The sequence below is a fragment of the Tympanuchus pallidicinctus genome, unplaced genomic scaffold (genome assembly GCF_026119805.1).
Source record: "Tympanuchus pallidicinctus isolate F22 unplaced genomic scaffold, pur_lepc_1.0 scaffold15, whole genome shotgun sequence".
NCBI lineage: Eukaryota > Metazoa > Chordata > Aves > Galliformes > Phasianidae > Tympanuchus > Tympanuchus pallidicinctus.
The window spans coordinates 16,513,182-16,535,367 of NW_026294669.1; the positions used below are offsets into that span (position 1 = coordinate 16,513,182).

General features: G+C 38.7%; 1 long non-coding RNA gene across 12 annotated transcripts in view; it reads left to right on the forward strand.

Annotated features, from left to right (window-relative positions):
• The window catches only part of LOC128076673 (uncharacterized), a 310,987-nt gene extending 289,004 nt beyond the window's left edge, over nt 1–21,983 (forward strand). For 8 of the 12 annotated variants that reach the window (XR_008204581.1, XR_008204580.1, XR_008204579.1 and 5 more), the window contains 2 exons: nt 203–386; nt 18,799–21,983. This is a non-coding gene — a long non-coding RNA (uncharacterized LOC128076673). Of the gene's footprint in view, nt 1–202; nt 387–7,413; nt 7,514–18,798 lie in introns of all 12 variants that reach the window. The other 4 variants (XR_008204586.1, XR_008204584.1, XR_008204588.1 and 1 more) reach the window with 2 other exon arrangements.
• The last annotated feature ends 203 nt before the right edge of the window (nt 21,984–22,186 follow it).

Below are 22,186 nucleotides of genomic sequence, written 5' to 3' on the forward strand. Positions count from 1 at the left end.
AAGCTGTCAGCAGATGCAGTTTCACTATGGGGATGTTATCACATGCAGCTTTGCTGTGTTATTCATTGCTTGCAGCTCTTCCAATCAGATAACCTTAGCAAACATGGTGCTGTCAATTGCCAGATGTGGTACATGCTATGCAGCATCTAGTTTTTGATGGACTAAAATGGATCTGTGAATTCTTCTCTTTATCAACCATCAGACGCACTATGAGATTCACAATGAGTATCTGGAAGTGTGCTGTCAAGTGCCAATTAGTGATGTTGCTGACCCAAAAGATAAAGAAGATCATAGAAGAAGCAGCCCAGTATAATTCTACACTCCAGTGTCCTTAAAGGAGACTCTCGTTTGTGAATGTACTCCTGCAGATGAAAGGGAAATAGGAGGTCAGTGGTTCCTGTCTTCAACAGTCTTCTACAATCTTATAATGAATTGTAAATAGAATCACTATCAACCTGCTCTTCCTGCACTGGAAATCAGTGTGAATGGTTTAGGAAAGTCAAACACTGATGATATTGTCTCTCAAGCTGAAGGCTACACTCTTTCCTCTGTGCTCCTCACAGTCTGTGAGTCCATCTGGCAGGAGGTCACCCTTGGCTCCTGCAGTGCCCTATTTGGCTTGGTGTGTTATTCCACTTCCCCATCACCATGTGGTAAAGCCACTCCACACAGCTACTGTGCTGGGAACCTGAGCACTTAATCATTTGAAGACAATTTGAAGATTCATGAATCAATGGAAATGTCTGCCTTCTTCTCAGAACAATTCTCAGCACCATTTGGCAAAATGCTATTATTATCATTTAATAAGGTTTTATCATGAGGTATCCCTAATTTCAGAATTTTAAATGATTTTATAAAATCAAAAGCATAATTTCATGCCCAGATGATTGCCAGCTTGAACTGCAAAATAAAAATCCCTTCTCAGAAATGCAATGTCACTAGCATGTGTAGAGAACATCTGACAGTTTTGGATTTTAAGACCAGTCCTTTCCATCTAAGGGTTAATGTATGCAGTAGTCACTGTAGATGCAATATATTATTAATTAGCATATACAAAGCTTATTTATATTAAAAAATAATCTTTCACTATGCTTAGTGAAAGAGACATAATTCCTGTTATTACCATTACAAATGGCTGAAAACAAATATTGTATATAAAATTAATAAAAAATACAGGACAATACAGCAGCAAATTTGGAGTACATTTGTGCTCTACACTTGTGATTTTATACAGGACTGCTATTTTTAATGGTAGATTATGTGTGCCACTAGTATTTTTCTGAGGATACCCCTATACTTGAATGGCAATATTCCAAAAGAGTAGTTCTGGAGAAATGTGTTATATGGATCTGTGACACTTATGCTACACAGCTATTGTATATACAATAGATTTATGACTTTTTAAAGTATGTATGCACAGAGGAGGTAAAAATTACTTCAGATGTTCCCAGGCAACCATTAGAGGGTGCAGTGCTTTCCTGCACACCACAAAGCCACTGAACAGTTTGCTACCAAATCAGTCACGTTTCAGAGTCCACTGAAGTTGTGACACCACCACACTACTGCAGAAGTTCAAATACCATTGAAAGCACCTGTCAAACAAACATTAAACAAAGTCAACCAAATTCTGAGCTCATTCATGTATTGGGTTTTATGGCAGCATAACAGAAGCCTGTCAGTAAAGCAGGGAAGACCAGATGAAACTGTAAAACTATCTCCCTGTGTTATAATTTAGCATAGTAGCAGAACTACTCTCTGGGACATGCCAGGCAATAAGAGGACAAGTCACAACAACAAAGGCATTCCTAACAAGTGTGAACATTTATCAAGGTATGGAAACAATTTACAATGTTTTCAGAATCGTGGTTCAGGTCAGTTCATTTTTATACTCTCCCATATGGTTCTGCTCCTTCTATTTCCAGAGTGAACCCTATTTACCTGGACGGTTGCTGTAGAAAATATATTGTTTGCAGAGAAAGTGAGAGTCATCAATAAAGAAAACTTCTCAAGATAGGTATATTGAGTATGTGCATTGGTTTGATCTGACAAGAGAAGAAAATGGCAAACAACTTGTTTTCTGCATGAGAGGTATCTGAGAGCAGAGCACCGGTCAGACTGTATTGTGCCTTCCGGAGGCTCAGCAATAAAGGGACAGTATGGGTGGAGAGTGCAAACAGAAATGGCTTTCAGTTACATTTTCTCCTTTAGGAAACTGAGCCTACCAGCATACTAAATAGCATTTGCACCACATTTTCACTTCTCCCCAACTCTGCAGAGATCAGTTCAACTCTCCTGTGCGTAATCAAGAGCATAGACCACTCCTTGTGCATGGATCTGCTGTCCCTGAAGCTGGAAATACATGCCATTCTCTATGCCAAAATAGCCATGTCACACCACTTCTTAATAGTCTGGCCTCCCCTCACCATAAAAAACAAACAAACAAAAAACACACACATAAAAAAACATTAAGAAATGTTCCTCCTGTTCCTAAGAGTAGATACAACAAAAAACACAAAAGCTCATACAGCTAATTTTCTTCCACAGTAAAAATGCCTAAACACAGGTCTATGATTGCTCTAGCTTTGTAGTAGATTAATATAGAGTGTTGAAAGGGCTTATGGAAAGAAATTTTTTTTTTTTTTTTTATTTTTCCCTAATGAATCATGCAGCCTGTTGCCCATACTGAAGTGACATAGTAATCTTGAGCTTCAACCTTTTGGAAGCATCTAATAGTATGCAAAAACAAAGTTTATGATGTCAGAAAGCATTTATACTGGTTCACATGAAACTGGAACAATAACCAAAGCACTAGCCTGTGATCTGGGAAAAAAAAGCAGGACTTTGGGGGTTAGTAGAGGCTTCATTGATGGCAACTGCAATGAGTTCATCTTAAGCAGGGGACTGCGGTATTTACCTGAAGATGGAAAGAAGCAGTAGTTTTGCACCTCTTTCAGAAAAGGCAAAGTTCAAGGCAAAGTGAGAATGTCTTCTCCATGAATCCGCACAGAAAAATACTTTTGCATTCATGTGACATTGAGAAACAAATGACAGAGAATTTTCCATTGATAATTTAATTTGGAGGCCAGAGGGCCATCAATAACGTCATAAGCATACAACATAAAGCCAACTTTTCCCTGAGACAAGCAATCACAGTACAAATCTTTACAGCACGTTTGAATTTGTGCCTATGGAATGAAAATCTTGAAAAATATAAATAAGTGGTGGGGACAGATTCAAGCCCACCGCAGATCATCATGTCTTTTTCATAAATACTTAAAACACAGAAAAATGAATCTGTAGATCTGGGCTGTGGAGTGTTACCCAGAGGTGCTGAACATCTCTGTCTCCTATCTATTTTAAAAGAAGATACAGAAACATCAGAATCAGACAATTGTCATCTGTCAGGGTCATTTAGCAGAAAAATTCAGCCCTAACAGCTAAAACCTAAAATACATTAGGAGCCTCAATTTCTGGAGTAAAATTTACCCATTCCAAGATCCAGGTTCCTTTGGTGGTGCATATTTGCCACTGAAATCAAGGATTTTTAGCATAAAGTATGTTGAGTTAGGCAATGTTTAAACCCACTAAGAAATGAGGAAGAGAAGCTAATAACCCCAAATCATATTTCCCATAGGACTAAGCCACGCACATAGAGCCCTCAGTTAAGCATTAAAATGTAATTCACATTCACATTCACAGCAAAACCTTCTGACTCACAGGCGCTTTGTTCCTCGAGGGCTGGACAACTGGATTACTCTTTAATTTTTGAAGATGGATGGTGGTGATGCTGCTGCTCATCTTTTATAGCAGTGGTTAAAGCACTCACCCAGAAACTGGTGAACTGACTATGGTTCACTGACCTCCTCAGAGAGAGGGGGTTCAAATCTATGGCTTACAGCCCAGCCTCTGTCTGCCAAGTTAAGTCACAATTACTGGTGATTTGGGAAAGGAGGGCAGAGCAGGAAGAGAAGGAGAGGGGCAGTTGGCTTCCCACTGAAGCTGTGCGGCTGTTCAGCAAAGTATGTAAGATTTATAAGGCCTGAGAGAAATTAAAAATTAGAAAAATGGAGCTTGACTCTAGCCTAAAAATGAAGGCTTCCTCTGGGAGAAAGTAAGAGCCATCCTCTTCAATGTTGCTAATGCTTCTAATTAATTTAGTTTTAAATGAGGTTTTACAGTAAGATTTTCATATGTGTGAATGGAGTCACTCTTTGATACATTTATCAACATTAATGAAGAGGTGAGTTTGCAATAGATGCCTGATGAAAGGCTGTGTTGGAATGTGAAGCCACGCTCTGTGCAGGGTGACACCATGCCCTGTACCATCATTCCAAGAGCCACCTGTGTCACTGCCCATGCTGAGCAGCCATGTTGTGCCAGCAGGGAGCATGTGGGCACACTCTGCCTCCCCTGAAGGCATTTCCCTGTCTTCATGCCAGCTGAAGGTCAGCTACAATGCAGGATCATAGAATCACAGAATCAGAGAACGACCTGGGTTGAAAAGGACCACGATGATAATCTAGTTTCAACCCCCCTGCTATGTGCAAGGTTACCAACCACTAGACCAGGCTGCCCAGAGCCCAGGATGCCCCATGCAGCCACTAAGATTAACTGGTAACAGGATAAAGAAGGAACTGGTATGAAAGAAAACTGACAGCGGAATGAGGACAAAAGGGGATGAAGTTGTATGTGAGTACTCACAGGAGCAAGCAGAACCAATCTGCTTGCCAAAGGCAGTTTTCCCAGAAGGAAGGAGCAGAGTTCTGGCGCAGGCTCCCCTTGCACCACTGCCCACGTGCACCCAGCTCTGGTGACAGAAAGATGAGGAGTGAAATGAAAGGAAAACCAGACGTAGGCAAACTTCAGGATGCCATTTGGGTGCTCTCTTACAGCAGGATAAAGCCTAATGAGATTGGTGTCTTCTCAACTTTTCAGTACATTAAATGCTTTGTTTTGTTTCGATTGCTTCCAAATTCATTCACCAGTCAGGTTACAATTATTGCTGCTTTTGGAAGAACCTCCTAATTTCCTCACTATTGTTCATTCAGACACTTTAGTTAGTTGCTATTTGGAGCAAGTGCTGGAGATGTCACAGGTTTACTGATTTTCTTTTTAATTTAATCTCTATTTTATTTTATCTTCAAGAGTTTGAAGATCAGGAGCTATGCAAAAAAATTGCTTCTTTGTGCAACGTTTGCTTTGGTTGGCTGATAGTGAATTTGTAGCCACAGCAATGGCTTTGATTCACCAGGGAGAAAATCATGCTTTTACCTAATCTAACCAAACCAACTTTGTTCAGATTGATTCAGCTTCCAGCCTTGGCTCTGACCTCACCCTTACCCTCAATCCTGCCTCACTTTCACACTGAGTATTTTATACAGCCTCTATTTTCTCTCTGCATAGCTTCCCCGCAGCCCCCTCCCAAACCAGCCTCCATGTTCTCCTCATCAACCATTGCTTTAGAAATCTTCAGCCTGGATGGGCAGGCATGCAGTGCTGGCAGGTGGTGTAGCTGTTAGGCAGCCTTGTGTATCACAAGAGATCTGATGCTATCAAATTTCTTTTCCCCCAAAGACTAAAGCGAGCAAGCCTTTGTAAGCATGCAGGAGGGGGATGAAAACAGTTTGTCTCTTGAGCAGCCAGCCTTTGTCATTTTACAAATGAAATCACTTTGGAAATTTAGAGAATTAATATCATAATGAAGACGGGAGTACCCATTAGGGTGGTCTAATGTTGCTCTGGAGATATATGATGGATGTCCAGTTGCTGTAAGCCCTTATTTGCAGAGAGTCACCTCTGTAGTTGCCATTATTAGGAAGATGTCTGAAGCGGAGGATCAGACACAACCATTGCAAGATGAGATAGTGTTTGACTGGTTTCCAGGGAACCGAAGGATACAGCCTTAGTTGTACCTGTCACTATGGCTCCCAGCTTTTTTCCCCCTTAATGTCTTTTTTAGCTGTAGGAAGTTTCTCTTTAAAGATTCACTGCTTCTCTAATAGCACAAAAAGCAGTAATGGGAACATAAAAAATGTTACCTGGATTGCAGAAGAGCTTCAGTTTATTGCAAAACAATTGGTGTAATTCATCATCAAAGCATTGCAATATGCTGCATTAGTTAGCTTTTGCAAATAAAGATAACCAGGAGATCTAACCTGTGGTGCATTGCCTGCAGTAACTGGAAATATTCACCTGCTGCATCCGCTTCTGGAGATACCTATCGCACTGTCAGAGAAGTGATGCTGTGATTGCCATTCCTGGAATTACCTCCTCAAGAAAGTAGTACTTCCAGGAATTATCTTAATGGGCAATTGAATCATCATTTCTAGCACTCCAGCATCTTTCCCAGAAGGACAGTTTTCCACAGTCAGTGATTCCAGTTAGAAGAAAATGTGGATATCCAGATCTCAATTCTAATCTTTTCCTGGCTGGTTTGCAGAGAACAGAAGCTTGATGCAGATCTTAAAATTCGGAAGAAAGGCACCTGGGACATGGGTTGCTGGAAAGCATCCAGCACAGTGATTTTGCCTGCACTTCATTTTATACTCCCTATTCTATCCAGGTCATTTATTTTCTTCCAATTATCTGTGTTCCCTTAGTAATTGTCTACTGGTCACTAACGTTGCTGCTTTGTTGCATTATTTCCTGGGAAGCTCAGTAGCTGGTATAAGCTGTCGTGGCTGCAATGTCTTCCGTGAGAATTTACACCAGGGCAGTCTCAGGGTTTAAAGAAAACCTGCTTAAATTTCCCTAATGTCCAGACTTTTTCCCAGCTACGGATGCAGGCAGAACAGCTTGCTGTTGCTAGCCTTTTCAAATAAATGCGACAAGATGGGGCCACACTTCATTCTATATATAATCAGTACTGATATGGGGGAGTAATCAGTGGTAAATAAAAATGAGTGCTGTTGAAATACCCTTTGTGTGTGTTCTCATGAATTACTCATGAAATAGGGGTTACAAATTTCTGCCCCGGTAATGGATCTGTACTGCTTTTATTTTTTTGTTAATATACAGAGGTTGTGATGTAGAGGGAGTTGGTTTTTGGATTTTGTTTTTTTTTTTTTTTTTTTTTTTTTTTCCTTCAAAATTCCACATCGTTCCCCTAAATCTTCAGTTTAGTGGCCAGATTCACCTTGGTGGGAGCAAATGCAACTCTATCGATAGCAATGGAATTGAGTCTGCATATGTCAGCGATGAATTTGGCCCCATATTTATTGGAAATACCTGGGCTGTAGTGATATGATGTGGTAAATCATGCTGAGAGCAAATCAAACAGACAGGCTGTGGCTGCATCACTATTTCATAGAACTCAGGTCATAATGGACAGGACAATGCTGTACTGCAAAATTCAGTGCTAAGGAAAATACATTCTTTCTAACCTTTTATGAAAATACTTCTCATCCTTCAAAGGACAATTTAGGCAATGTGACCACTACTGGAACAAGTACAGAAGCATTTAAAAGGCAAATAGAAAAACACCATTGCCTGGGAGGAGAACAAGTATCTGTAGGTATTCCCATGCTTGTGCTGTTCCAAAATTCCCATCAACTGTTGCATACAGCCTCTAGAAATAAGGACATTCACTTGCACTACAACAAATGAAAGCAATGCAACACACTTTTCAAGCCCAACAAACTACAAATGCAATATCAGCCAGAGAAGAGCTAATGAAAACAATCATATTAAACATAGCTCTTCAGTGCTTGGTGCTCAATAAGTGAGCAGCAGGCTTTCTCTGCCTGGCTTACAGAAAACAGGAGGTAGCAGTTTGCAAGGAGCAGCGTTTTAATGTGATTGGACTATAACAGACAATCTATTTACAGCATGCTCTGGGGAGCTTATAAACAAATGTTGAGTAATTTCAGCCAGCAGTAATTACCCTTGCAGCTGACAAGGATAGCATGATACTTTCTCCTTCACCTTCAGCCCAGTCCAGAAGGCACTGTACACAATGGCACTTCTAATTATTTCTGCATTTCTATGGCTAAAGACCAAAGTGTGTTATTAGAGAACATTTTAGAAGCTTTTTAAAAGCTTGTTTATTGGGACAATTAAAAGTCATCACTATGACAGCAAATAAAAGGTTCTGTTCCTCGGCACGCGGCGGCAGCGAGGGTCTGCCTGCTTACCTTGTCCGCCTTGTCTACATGAGGCAAAATTTACAGCCGCCCCTCACCACTGCTAATATCAGCTCAGCTGCATCAGTGCTAGTGAGGTGGGCAACCCTCAAGTGTATAGAGAATTGGGCTTTATAAATATCGTATTATCTAACCCTGCTTAGAGCATGTTGAATAAACATGGTACTTAAAATGCTGTTCACTCATCTGCGCTCGAGCTCCCAACACAGCTGAAGGCAGTGGGGGTGAATCCATCGGAGTGCTGAGGAGGTTTTTGCAGAATGCCTGTGCTGCAGAGAGGGCTGCATACAATCTGCCTTTTTGTCTTTTGTCAAAAGAAAATAAAACACAATTTCCAAAACATCCATTAACACTTGGATACTGGGGAAATACGTGCACTGGATTTGCCTCCCAGGTACACGGCACACAGGTGGGTTAATTCTGGGCTGGGTGCAACTGCCTTGAGGGAGCCAGAGGGAAAGAAGGGGCAGGGATGGGACCAGGCGGTGGCTGGGAGCAAGGCTGACCACTGATGGCACAGCAGCGGGGGTGTGCTGCCATTCGAGTTCCCCTCTCCCCCTTGAGAAGGCACACTGAGGTCTTTTCATTTCCGAAAACCATCAGGACATGATTCAACTCCAGGAAAGCCCCTTCTTCAGTGTTATGGCTTTGGCCCTTCAGAGCCAATGGGAAAGCAGCGGCGGGCTTCCACTGCTGGATGAGGTATCCAGCTTTGCACAAGTCTAAATGCAGGTGCTTTACCTCAGTAACTTACCAATAGGGTAGAAATGCTCATCCTTCCTTCCTATCCTTTGGCAGGACCAGTGGCAGTAGCTGTACTACCTAAGGGGAGATCTCCAACCCCTGAGTGGCCTCAGAACTTCAGGGAGGCAGTGCAGCTCTCTCTTGTTTGGCCCAAAGCATCATTTCATTTTTTTCTCTTATGTCATTACTGGATCTCGTGCTCACACTCTAGGAGTTAGAGTGTTCCCATTCCACCATGGGAACAGTACAGCAATTTCCACAGAGCAGTTTTAGAAATGCACTAGAAATGAAAGTGCCGTTCATGGTAAGGCGAGGCATAATCAGAATGATCACTGTAGGCAGTTGTAATTAACACAATGATTTAGTCACAAAGCCATACACCACAAGAACTTTTATTTAACATTGTAACACACTCATATACGAGCCAAACTATCCAAAAGTAATTGAGAGAGGCAGTGAACTGTGATGTGTGCTGGTTTGCAAACACCATGGACAGTTTGGCGTTCGCTGAGCTTCCATCCGCCTCAATAAATTCAGTTCAGACTCCTGCTATAGGAATTGACAGCAGATATCTAATCCCCAAAAGTGGATTATTTACATTTTTTGATACGTTACATTGCATTACATCCTGTCATGTTGCATCTCATCACAGGCAGATATAATATTGCATAACATGATGTGACATGATGACAGACATCAGAAATGTTTTTATGTTGTTTTGGGTTGTTTTTATTTTTTATTTTTTTAAAAGTTTTTTGTGTCTGGTGTCCAAAATGTTTCTGAGTGATTTCTAGGAAGATCAAGGAGTAAGAGCCTGCACTGTGTGCTCCTCGGGCAGCCAGCAAGCTGACTCTGCCACGCATTGTTCTAAATTGAGCAGCGTTGTTTTGTGGCTTTAAGAACCCTCAGCAATGCAATTCTGCACATATTTTGCAAATATTTTTAAAAGATTCATTAGGAAGGAAATCAGCAGAACACATGTTCAATAACAACACAAAACGACAACAGCTGCTGCAAATTACCCAGGCTGAAAGGAAACCCCAGAAATATATTGCAAACTTTAACAATGTACTTGAGCTGTTGATTGTTCCTACCGCCGCTCGCTCCTCGTCTCTGAGATACAGTTGGTGAAGGAACATTAATTTGTCCTTGTTCTTGAGACTGGCAGGTGTCACTTTGCCCAGTGTGGGATGTGAGTGACAGATATTTTGCAGCTGATGAAATGAGAATGCAGAAATTCAAGAGTGCCTCTGGGATTTCACTGGTCATTTGTGGCCGGCACAAGGGCAGGGCCCGCTGCTTCGCTAATGCAGGGCTGGCTGATGCTGCTGGCGCTGCAGCCTGCTGCACATTCACACCATTTTAAATAATATTTGTGTTGGGAAGCTCTTCACACACACACGCACGCACACGCGCACACAATGGTAGTGTGTAGTTCGCTTCTTTCCGGACTGATTCTTTCTGGGAAATTGTTCTAACAGTTTTTTTCTGCCGTGTGCTAAAGCCTTTCTCAGTAGGATTTTACCAGCATCTGCTGCCTTTAATTCTTTGGAAAATATAAATTAAATTGACTTAAAGGAAGACATAAGGTAACACAGGTGAAGCTGAATTAAAAATAAGAGCAGTATTAAAAAAATGCAGTTAATAAGATAATTTCACTATACAGAGGGCTTCGTAAGAAATTGGGGAGATTTATATCAGTTGAAGTATTTCTGTCATCTTATTTATAAAAATGAATTCCAGGTAGATGTGCACAATGCTTACTGCAAGCAAAAAGAGGTACAGGAAACAAGCATTGCAAAGCAATGCTCAAGAATTAAGACTGAAATTTGCTGAATTTTAACACTATCCTGCAGCTTGCATTCACCTTTCCTTTGATTTTCAGACCATTTTATTTGCAGGGAACACAGAGGCTATGATTTCTAACATTATGCCAAAAAATAATTGTAAGTACAAGGAAAAGAAACTATCTAAAACTGATGTCTCAGATAGACATTTTCAGCCTTCATTTAAATAATACTTTTTTTTTTCTTCACATTCATCAATTTTATTTGAAAGGAAAGGGGTTTAAAATGTTCTGTTGTTTCTAAAATATTTTTTTTATAAGAGCTATGGCGCGTATAAAAAGGAAAACTGTTCCGTAAACGCTGTTAGCCTTTTATTAGAACTACACATTATTTTTGAGGTGGCGATTTTCAAAAAAACTTGAGGATTTCAGGACAAGGGCTCATTTTCCTAACCATGTTAAATGCGGTGTATATAGAACAGCATAATTCAGAGACCCACTAACAGCATTTTCAGTTATGATAAAAACTTATTAACATATTTGCCTCTTTAATGATTAACTGTCTTTGAATATTAAAAGATTTTTACAACACCTTATTCACACCGAGAAGACTCTGCAAAAGGCTGAGCTTCTTTATTTTATAAGTGAGGCTTCGTTTGATATGCATTCTGATTTTAAAAGAACCATAATATTTTAATCGATCTCTCTGTAAAGATCATGATTATTATAAATGAGATACAGCCGTGCACATCAAGCCTGGCTGCTAGATAGCAGGTCATGAGTCAGAAATTATATGAAGAGGGGAAGTAAAAACTAGAAAATTTTCCTACATGATTGTTTAAAGGAACAATTACATATACTGACACATGAATTCAAGACTTCAGTTGCATATGCAGAGTTAGCAGCCTTCATTTTGTACTAATTTCCTTCCAGCTAGCCTGGAAAAATATCATTTGCAATAAAAAAAAGTAAACCTCCACATTATTAAGAAAAACATGCAATTTCATACTGAACTATTCATGTAATGGATGACATTAAAAATCTTTGCAGAGAAACATATCTGATGAAAATGTTGATACAAACCTAGGCTGTGAAAACACTGGTTAATGTCATTTGCCAAATGTTATTTTAATGCAGATAATTACTTATGTTAAATAACACATAAAGATAGCATCTGATGTGATACAAGCTTATTATTTTAGAGTAATTCCATTATCAGAGTTACAAAAATCCTTTTGAACAGATATTTTTCCTATTAAGCCTCTATTCTCCCCAAACCAATACTGTTTTATTTATACGCATGCACACATACGCACACATACAACTATATCTACACCATTTCAATTGATATTTCCCTCGACTTACAGATGCAAAGATATACAGTTATCCTTTGGAAATCAAATATTTTTTTCTAGACAGCATGCTTCTTTAATTAAACTGTATTCTTTACAGTGATCAAATGTAATTAGCAGTAACAAGTATTTAATGAAAACAAACTGCTTCCCTTTGAAATCCCTCCAACATGCTGTACTTCAAGTCCATCACTTCCCTGAGATCATTGTATCATAACAACTACAACTAAGTATATGATTAAAAAATTGCCAGTTACTGACTCATTGCACACGAATTAAAATAGGTGAGGCAAACACTGGAGATCTTGATCTGTGTCATATGCAAATTGTATCCTTTAAGATACTGCTTGCAGTAAACTAGTATGCAGTTGCAGGTTCAATGTGCTATAGATCTGTCTTTTAACTATCCTATTTGATATCATTATGTACTAAGACATTACCCCAGTATCTTTGATTAATACTGAGTGAGATGAGAAGGAAGTGCACTCGTACTGGACTCATTGACAGCGAGGTGCTATAGCAACTCTCCTGTAATTAATTGTGAGTGAAAGGGGGTTTGGTTTTTGCAGCCTCGTAAAACTTTTCCCACATGGCTGAACCCACGGTCAGGAGACGTTAGGCAACATTAACTGCCTGCACATTTCTCTAAGGCTCTGGAGGAAGCGGCTCAGCACTGGGGCTCCAATTCTGAAAACCTTGGGACACAAGACATCAGCGTCTACCTTTCATCTTAGCTGAGATTTGGAGAGGGTTCAGACCACAGAGGCTCCTTAATTCTCACTAATTCATTTGCTTTCCTGATTCACTTGGCTTGGGATAACCTGCGAATGATAATGAACCTGTAAGGGGAGCGCTTAGTCCCTTGCCTTTGAATGTGCTCGGCATGGATTGAGGGCTTTCTGTGAATCTTGCAAGAGGAAAAGAATCTTATTAGCACTGATTGCCAGTCATGAGGTTGCCTCTAAAAATTGCTCTTGTATTTTTAACTCTTGCTTGCATATAACAACCCCGGGCAAGGAGAGATGTGTTGTTTACACATTGAACACAGCATTGTTCTCAACATTTACTCATTTCTCTTTGTAATTTGATCTAATCATAACACGTTTGCTTTATGTATGTCATTACTATACCACTATGAACACTTCATCATTTTTCCCATGATTATTCTACAAGTTCATAACTAGCCAAGTCCTCATCTCTTCACCCCCAGCTAAACATCCTCTTTGCATAAATGTGTGCTCTCTAGAATAAAGGGTCTCATTTTCTTTTTTCCTTTTGTTATTAACCATTTCAGCAGAGAACAGCTAGTACCAGCAGATTTCTAGCAGATTCAAGGTTCGCTTGTGTTGGTTCTTATATTTTTTATAAAACATATTGTGGTATGAATAAGAGTTCAAGCCCTGGTGAGAATATATGAAAATAAAACATGGAAAAATTGGGCTTATTTTTGCTTCTCTCTACCAAAGGAAAACTCACATTAGCACTATTTTTTTTTCCATTCATTTATGTGAATTTAAGTAACTGTAAAGAAGCAGTGGGTTGGAACTCAGAAATCTTTGTCTGATTGACTGAAATGAGACCACCAAATGCCTTCTGGAGGCAGCCTTTGCTAGTATATATTTTCAGAGCTGAGCATTTAGAATCCAGTTCCTCATGTGTCTTCATCATTGTCAGACCAGAACTAAAACTCCTTATTGAACACTGGGAGATGTCAACCTTAAAGGCAGGCTCTGCTCTGATTTCCTTCTTCGAGACTGTAGCTGGCTTTTCTACCAAGCCTTCTGAGGAAGAGCATTTACAGTGTTTTCAGATGGACAGTCCGCCTTGTCTGCAAAAACATTCTGCTGTGGTTCTAGCCTTTTAAATATATAGTACATATATAGTTCTATAAAACTAGTGGTCTGGCTTTGGTATTTAGTAACAGGTTAAATTAAAGTCTGTGGTATCAGCCAAAGTGAGCATTATGCAACTTCCACATCTGGGACATCTATTCAGTAACCAGAAGTGAATGCTGCAGTGCACTAAGACAGTGAAAAATTATTTTAGGCTATTTTTTTTCCCTTGTGTATAGGTGAGGGCGGCATGGCATTGGACAAAATAAAAAATTGCTTCTGGCTTCAGTTAATAAAATAATTTACTAGATTCCCCTTGAAATGAGTTTTATGCCTTTTCTGTCTAATTTGATGTTTCCTCAAAAAAACCTCCAAATGACAAAACATTACACCCACTGTTTCTTAAAAGAATTTGCCAAAAAAGAATAATTATGCGAGACTGCTATAACTCAAATTTGAACTGGAACTTATTGTGTAGGAATATGGATTTCTATTACACTGATAGGCTTAATTCCTCTTCAGGGGGCATGGACAAGAGCTGATCAGCAAACAGGATTTATGTTGCATGGGAATTCTAACAGTTTGACATTTGCTTGTCAAATCATTAAATATTTCCATAGGACTGTTACCAAAAAAAATCCCAACTTGCTTTGGAAATGTCACACAAAAATATCTACATTTTGCATCAAAATGTCAAAACAAAACATTGATTCAAGCTGCTATGTTTCAAAATGTCAATTTGGTATATTTTTATCAGTATTTTGGCTGTATCTGATGTGTAAATTCTATTTAGAATTTTTTTGAGAAAATTTCATTGAATTTTACTTATCCATAGTAAAATAAAGGCTCAAAAAAACCCCTATGTTTTTCAACAACATTTTTTTTTGCTAGAATTGTCTCACAGCTCTACAGACAATAGTACATGGAAAAATACTTTTTTATTAAAACTTCCTAAAAGGTAGTTTTTGCCATTTTTAAAAACTGCAAAGAGCGAAGATACTATTAGACAACAACATCCACAACCTCAAGTACAACAATAGAAAATAAAGAAAAAAGGAAAACACTCAGTTTACTGAATCTATGGCCAATAGCATGGAAAAAATCCTTCACTGCCATGTGCAAATTCCACGCTTGTTACATTTGTAAATAAATCTCGGTAAAGAAAGACACTTCTTATTCATGGTATGAACAAAATATTTCAGTGACTACCTTACTCATCTTAGGAACAGTAAATCCCTGAGAGCTCACCTCAGTACAGACAATCCTAGGGAGAATGTTTTGGAATAGCCAAAAATAAGAACACTCAGTGGAGAAATCAGACTCAAAGTATATCCATATATCCATATCCATATCCTGAAAATCATGCTGCTAGTTCGATCACAGGCTGTCAGAAGCCTCCCTACATTGGGTTTTTCACCTTTTGATTTTTCATCTGATGCCTTGTCTCCTAGTATAATCACAGAATCCTAGTGTCATTAAAGTTGGAGAAGACCTCTAGGATTATCTAGTCCAACCATCAGCCCATCACCATTATGCCCACTAGCCATGTCCCAGAGTGCCACATTTACTTTTTTCTTGAAAACCTCCAGGGAAGAAGACTCTACCACCTCCTTGGACAGCATCTTCCAATATCTTGTCACTCTTACTGAAAAGAAATTTTTCCTGATATCCAACCTGAACCTCCCTGGTGTGACTTAAAGCCATTACCTCCCATCTTACTTACATGGCTTATGTATCCTGGCTGCATCTGCCACATAGAACCTTGCTAATTGTGGGAATTACAAGGGATGTTATCTCAGTGATATGTTACTATCCAGTTGTTGTTTTTTGTTTGTTTGTTTTGTTTATTTGTTTGCTGTTTCTTCCCCCATTGGATTTTCTTGGACCTTTCTCTTCTGGGACAATTTATATTCCTAATGCCCTAGGCCCAATCTTGAGCCCATAAAAACCTCCAGGAACTGAAAACCAGGAGCTGGCCATCTCATGCTCTATTAATCAACAACTTAGACCACATTTTCCTCTTCACCAGCTTTCACTCATAGCACTTCCAAAATTTCTGCACAATGCTAAGCAGTTTTACAGTAATAAAATACATCTCTTAACTAATCTATTATCCCTCTATGTCCGAGAATGTGAGCAAAATCAGAATGTAGAACTCAGTCACATTTTTCAGTTCAACTTGCAAATTTGCCAGTGAAGAAATTATTTTCTCCTGTAACATTCTGGTCAAAAAGCATCAATTGGCAAGTTATGCTCATTTACATATATTTTCTATTAAACTTTTCTATCATAAAAAATTGCCTTTATGATCTAGACACATAATTTATTATGCAATGCACCACCACCATCATCACACTGAATTGCATTTTACGTGTTTATACTAACAGGGAAGGTGATCAGCTTTAGCCTTCTTTTCATTATATGCATCATTCATCCTCCCGCACCAAGATCTCTGGATTCTGTGGCATATCCATCATTATCTAACTGTCAACTATTTTCAGAGGTTCCACTGCTTTAAGCTCATTATTTCTTCAGATTGGTGAATCTACAGAGAATCTTTCCATAACATACAGAATTCAGCATGGTACATATGTACAGATGAATGGTAGAGGTTTGTCCTTCGCAGGCTCTTTGTACCTAGTTTTGCCCCAGAACTGCAGCATGTAATGAGCAGCAAATGCATACTCATAGTACTAAAAATAATAAAAAGTTAAATGGCATTAAAAATAATAACCAAATAGCTGCACCTTTGTACGGATGAGATGTTGTGAATAATCCTAGCTTACACATTGTTCAGTAGTTTGGTGTTACTGTCTCTTTATTCTGCAGGCTGCATAGTCAAAGAGCAGCACTAAGATAAGGATTTTTTTTCTGTCTCTGTTTACCTTAGTACATTTAATTTAATCAATAGCTGAATGGGGAAGAGGAGGAGAATTGGATGGTTCAAGAGACTGATAATGTGCTATCGAACTTTTCATCTCTATATCATTGATTCAACATAGGAATTGACACACTGGACCAGAGCAGTGGTCCATCTTCTCAGGTATCTCTCTGACAGTGACCCGTACTATATGTGCTTCGGGAAGAGGCATCAAAAACCCTATAGTAAGCATTTATGAAATAACCTGTTCATAGGATAGTTTTTTTTTCCTAAATCTCCTATTTACAGTATGCCTGATGTTCACACCCAGGGCAATCAATAACTTTTCAAAAATCTTATAAATTCTACATTTTGTGACAGATGGTGCATTTAGCTACATACACGTCCGTCTGCCTCTGCTTGCAGTTGGAGTCTTGGCCACCAAATTGCAATGAGTTCCAGAGGAGAATTATGAATGGCAAAAATGTCTAATTTCATTGCAGTCATTCTTAGCTTGTCATCTTTCTAAATAAATAAACTCTTCTGCAGTGTTTAACTTCTCTTTACTAACCATTATAACTAGCAGCACATAAGTCATCTTCTGACTCAACAAAATAATTTGAAACTTTCAATCTGCCTTGAAATGAAGGATTTTGATGCTTCTAATTATTTCCATTTAATCTCTGTGCTTCATCTGTTTCTGCTGCATTCTCTTTGGGACAGGATAACTAGAACTGAATGTAGTACACTACTCAGTCAGGGCATATCACTGATGTTCTTAATGACATTCTAAGATTTTTGCTATTGTTTCTCTTCCATTCCTTTTGCATCTTAAGTGTGCTTTCTTTTATCTCTGTACATAGTAGAGTGTTTCACAGAACCATCTAGTATATGGCATTCGTCTTATCTTGAGTGACAACAGCAATGTATTTGGGTAGCACAAATTATTCCTTATGTTAGATTTGTCAAAACTAAACCTTATCCTGATTATTCAACAGAATGTGATAAATTTACATGAAATTTCTATACTGCTTTTTTTGATAGTGAATTTTCTGAAATATTTGAGTTTCCTTCAGTGCTGTTTTTCTTACAAATATAATATGCATTTTGCATAACTAATATACAGGAAAAAAGAAACCAATATCAAACCTTGCTATGAAGTAATCAAATCCACCCACATGCATATACAGATATTAACTTTCTGTAGGTTCACAATGTCTTTTCATTATTTAAACAGTACCTAACCCTTCTTGTGTTCTCCACCTGTGTCTATTTCATGGCAGCATTTTTCAAATATACATATATATATATATATGTTTCAGAAGTTCAGTTAAAATACACTGTTTGGTTAACATAACACATTCTGGGCTTTCTTTATGTCACTATGTCACTTTCTGTCACACTGTTAATGTCACTATTATATAACACTAAAATCACTGTTATTATTCCAGTGCTAATTTTAATTTAGCCATAATTAGTTGGCATTTCCAGGGACTTTCCTAAAGCCTTAAAAATCAGCCTCAGCCCTTGCGACTTGATTGACAATGGCAGCCTTTACTGGGACATTATGTATATCTAAGAGCATCTCAGCCACTTTTTTCTTAAATACCTTTCCCAATTTTGGATATCCTGTCCCTCAGAAAAAAAAGAAAAAAAAAAAGAAAAGGCAAAAGCAGTTGTCTTTGCTAGCATAAGTGAAATAGCTAATGTTCTCAACTCCAATCTTAATTCAGAATACAAACTAAAAACTGAACTGGTGACCTTGTTAGTAGTCCTAGCAAAGACGTTGTATACATGCAGTAAGAACAAAATGACTCTTTCACCGTGGTGAAGATTATTGTCTTTTGATACTAGAATTAAGTAGCTGGTTTTTTTGCTAAGCAAAACCTTTCAGCTTTTTTCTTCTGAGTTCATGCCTAAATGAGTGAGAAGAAGTCCTAAGTCCATCAGGATTTTAAATATTCTTAACAGGAACTACAATGGTGCGACACTAAGTATACCAGCTAGGCTGCAAGTGATGGGTTCTTAATGCCATTCTAAGACCAGATAAAAATTATTTTTGTTTGTCTCTTTTACAAAACAGAGCTCTCTAATCCAGCACCTACCAGGAATGTTCAGCTCTGTCTATATGAACCTGAAGACCACCTAGAAACAGAAGCTTCAGATGTGCACAAGTCTCCATCTTCATTCTCTTCTACAGATTTAGCTGAACTGAAGTGTTCAGAGTGAAACTGCCAGCTGGAAGAAAAAAGTCAGCTTAGTTACACTCAAGATTTGCATCACTTCAAAGACACTGAGGATCAAGGAGGCCCACACCCTGTGCCCAGCTGAGAGAGATGAAGAAACTAACAGTGTGGGATGCTTCTCAAGAGCACATCTCCCTCTCCCTGCACCCGCCCAGCATTCCCATTGCACATGGGCACCAGTCACAGCTTCGGGCACAAGAAATTCTGCTTTACTTCTCTGCCCACATCGCTCATAGGCATGTTCAGATAAGCTGAAGATCTACCCTATAGCAAGGGAAACATACATTATTCTCAATGTTACTTATGCCATCAGTGTTTTCAGGTTAATTTGTAAAAAAATATGACCTGAAAGCCTAAGATTGAGTTTCAAATGAGACAGTTAATTCAAGGCTTGGTTTAATAAACCTAATTTATTATGTGAGATAACAGAGTTCTGCAATTGACTGCACAGCTTCATGGCTGAAGTTAGTAATTCCTATGAATAATGCTGCTAAAAGTATTATGTAGTCAGTCTGCAGCAGTCAGATGTGGTGCCTCGACAGCAGCTATCTGCTGTTATTGCTAAAATGTGGAAAAAACAAGAGGATGAATCATCTCAGCTGTAAATAACTGAGTTGCAGGGGCACAGCTGGAGCATTACGGCTCCCTACTCTTGCACAGCCCTTCCTATAGCTGCTGCAGCGTGCCACTATTGAGGGCCAAAGATGAAGAAGTTCTGTAACTTGCTGCTGCCATGTTTGCAAAAAAGCATACTCTTTTCTCTAGCATTTCTGAGTCTGGTGTCTTGGTCTTAGTGTCTATGTTTAAAGCATAACTGTAGCACTTCTGGATACCACCCTCAGTAGATGAAAATGTACAATGTTGTAATAAAGGTATAAAGCACTGCAATATGCTGGCAATGCCAGAACCAAGGCCAGGTAAATGAGTTTACCCAGAGGGTACTTCTAGGAGTGCAGGAAAATGCTTAATTCCGATAGAATAATTAGAAGACTGAAAGGAGGAAAAAGAAAAAAGAAAAAAAGAGTTATTTGAGTGAATAGAAGTGAGGTTTTCTCATGTACAAGGGCTTAAATGACACTGTAATTTTTCTCCTGAGAAGCTGCAAAGCTGGCCAAGCACAATTCTGAATGATTTGCCTACAACGCATAAGGTATAAGATACCGCTTTTAAGTCAGATGCACCAGTAATCCTTTCTCCTATAGTAGTTTCCCCATCTCCTGTTTTACATCTCACACTACTGTGATTATACAGATTATAATCCATTTAGAAGTGTATTTAAAAAGCAGCATCAAAAACATTTTGAAATACAATCTGGTATTGCAGTCAACAGTCAGAAGGTGGGACAAGTGCAACAATTTTGTGGAAAATGCATGTGAGCTTTGCTCTCATTTCTACTTCAGCTACTCATTTCTACAACATTGCTACTCACAGGTATAAAAATCTGGGAGGGTGAAAGTAGTTAGAATCTGAAATTAAACAAAAATTCCCTAAGAGAGTGTATGATATCTGCATCTTCAGTTGCATCTTCATTACAATCGTAAGCAAGAACACGCCTGTCAGACTCACAGCGAGGGCTGTCTGTAGCGTGCATTACCTGGAGGAAAGCATCCATGCAGCGCAGGGCGTTTGATGAGAAACTCAGCAGCACGCAGGACCTGCTGCTCAGAGCCTGCTGGTACGCTCGCCCCACAGCACCACCGCAGCAGATGGGGACAGCAGACAGGGCAGCGATGCTGTGGGGAAGGTGGCTTCTTCGTAACACTTCCACTTCAAGCAACTTCGTGTCAGCAGTCAAAGTTACTGGTTCATGGAGTAGTGGCCTCCTGAAAATTGCTGCAGGACTGACATAGCTGTTAGTTTATCTGGCTAGCTTTAATAAATGGATGTGATACTATAAGGCTTGCTAAGGGATGCTGGCTCTCTATGCACAGCAGAATGGTTGGGTTAGTGGATTTTCATACTGATTTTCCATTGCTTCAGTGAGATAAAAATGAACCTGGAAAAATGTAGGAGACATAACCACCTTTTTTTTTTTTTTCCTGCGTTTGTTAATATCATGATGTGCTAATGCACTTCATAACAAACGCTAATATTCAAACTACAGAAAAAATTATAGTATTTCTATTTAATTAATAGTTGGATATGAAAAAATGAATGGGCATTCCCCAGCCTGAGCTGCACAGAAGAAAAAGACTTTTCAGTACATTCTTTGACAGTAAACCTTCGTCTTATCCTTCCAGGTGGGAAAGTATTTTTGTTTTTTTTTTTTCATGTTTTTAATCATCCTGCAGACCTCTCAGCTGACAGCCACTCCTTTATTCATGAGCCTATGTATTAAGGATGATACAACCTCTTAATAACCTTAATCAGGTTATTTTTTATTGTGTTTTAATTCATTATAATCCCAGTAAGTCTGTGGAAACCTGTGGAATTAAAATTTGTTTCTTTAATGGCTTATCTTTAAAACAGTAGGTACAATCGGCATTAAATTATTATTTGTCAAGAAAGAAACACATACATTGGTAAGAAAAAACTTTACAATGATAGATCTCAAGGTTTTATTTAAAGGAAACAAAACAAAATCTATAAGGGGTTGCCCTTTCTCCTTAGTTTGAACTCACAAGGTAATGCTAATTTGTCACTAACTCTTCAAGTTTCTACTTTATAGCTACTCCAAGAACATCTTTTGGCAACATCTAAGATGTCCTTCTGCGTACAATTAGTCAGTATGTTGCTTGGCAAGTGAGTTGTGATACAGATCCCAGTATGTACATCACGGTATTGGTGTTGGGTATTCGACTGCTGGTCAGTGAGACTGCAGTGTAAGCACAGTGGTCAGTTCTCCCCTATAGTTTAAGTCTAATGTAAGAGTCCAAAAAAAACAAAAACAAACAAAAAAACCCAACAACAACAACAAAAAACAACAACAAAGCAAAACCAAATTGTGAAAGAAGAATCTCAAAAAAAAAAAGAAAAAATCCCCCAAATTAAGATTTTTTCTTTTTTTAAATTTTAAATATCTGAAGATATTTATAAAGATATTAATAACTCAAGCATTACTGTGAGTTGAGTTTCACTTGGTTGAAGAAAAAAATAAATTGAAGGGAGGAACGTATGCTCAAAGCACTGTTGTACTGTCATCATCAAACAATGGGAATCTTTGGTTCCAAGCACAACTTCTGGTACAAAGATGAGGCAAGCTGATATTTATAATTAAAATAGCAT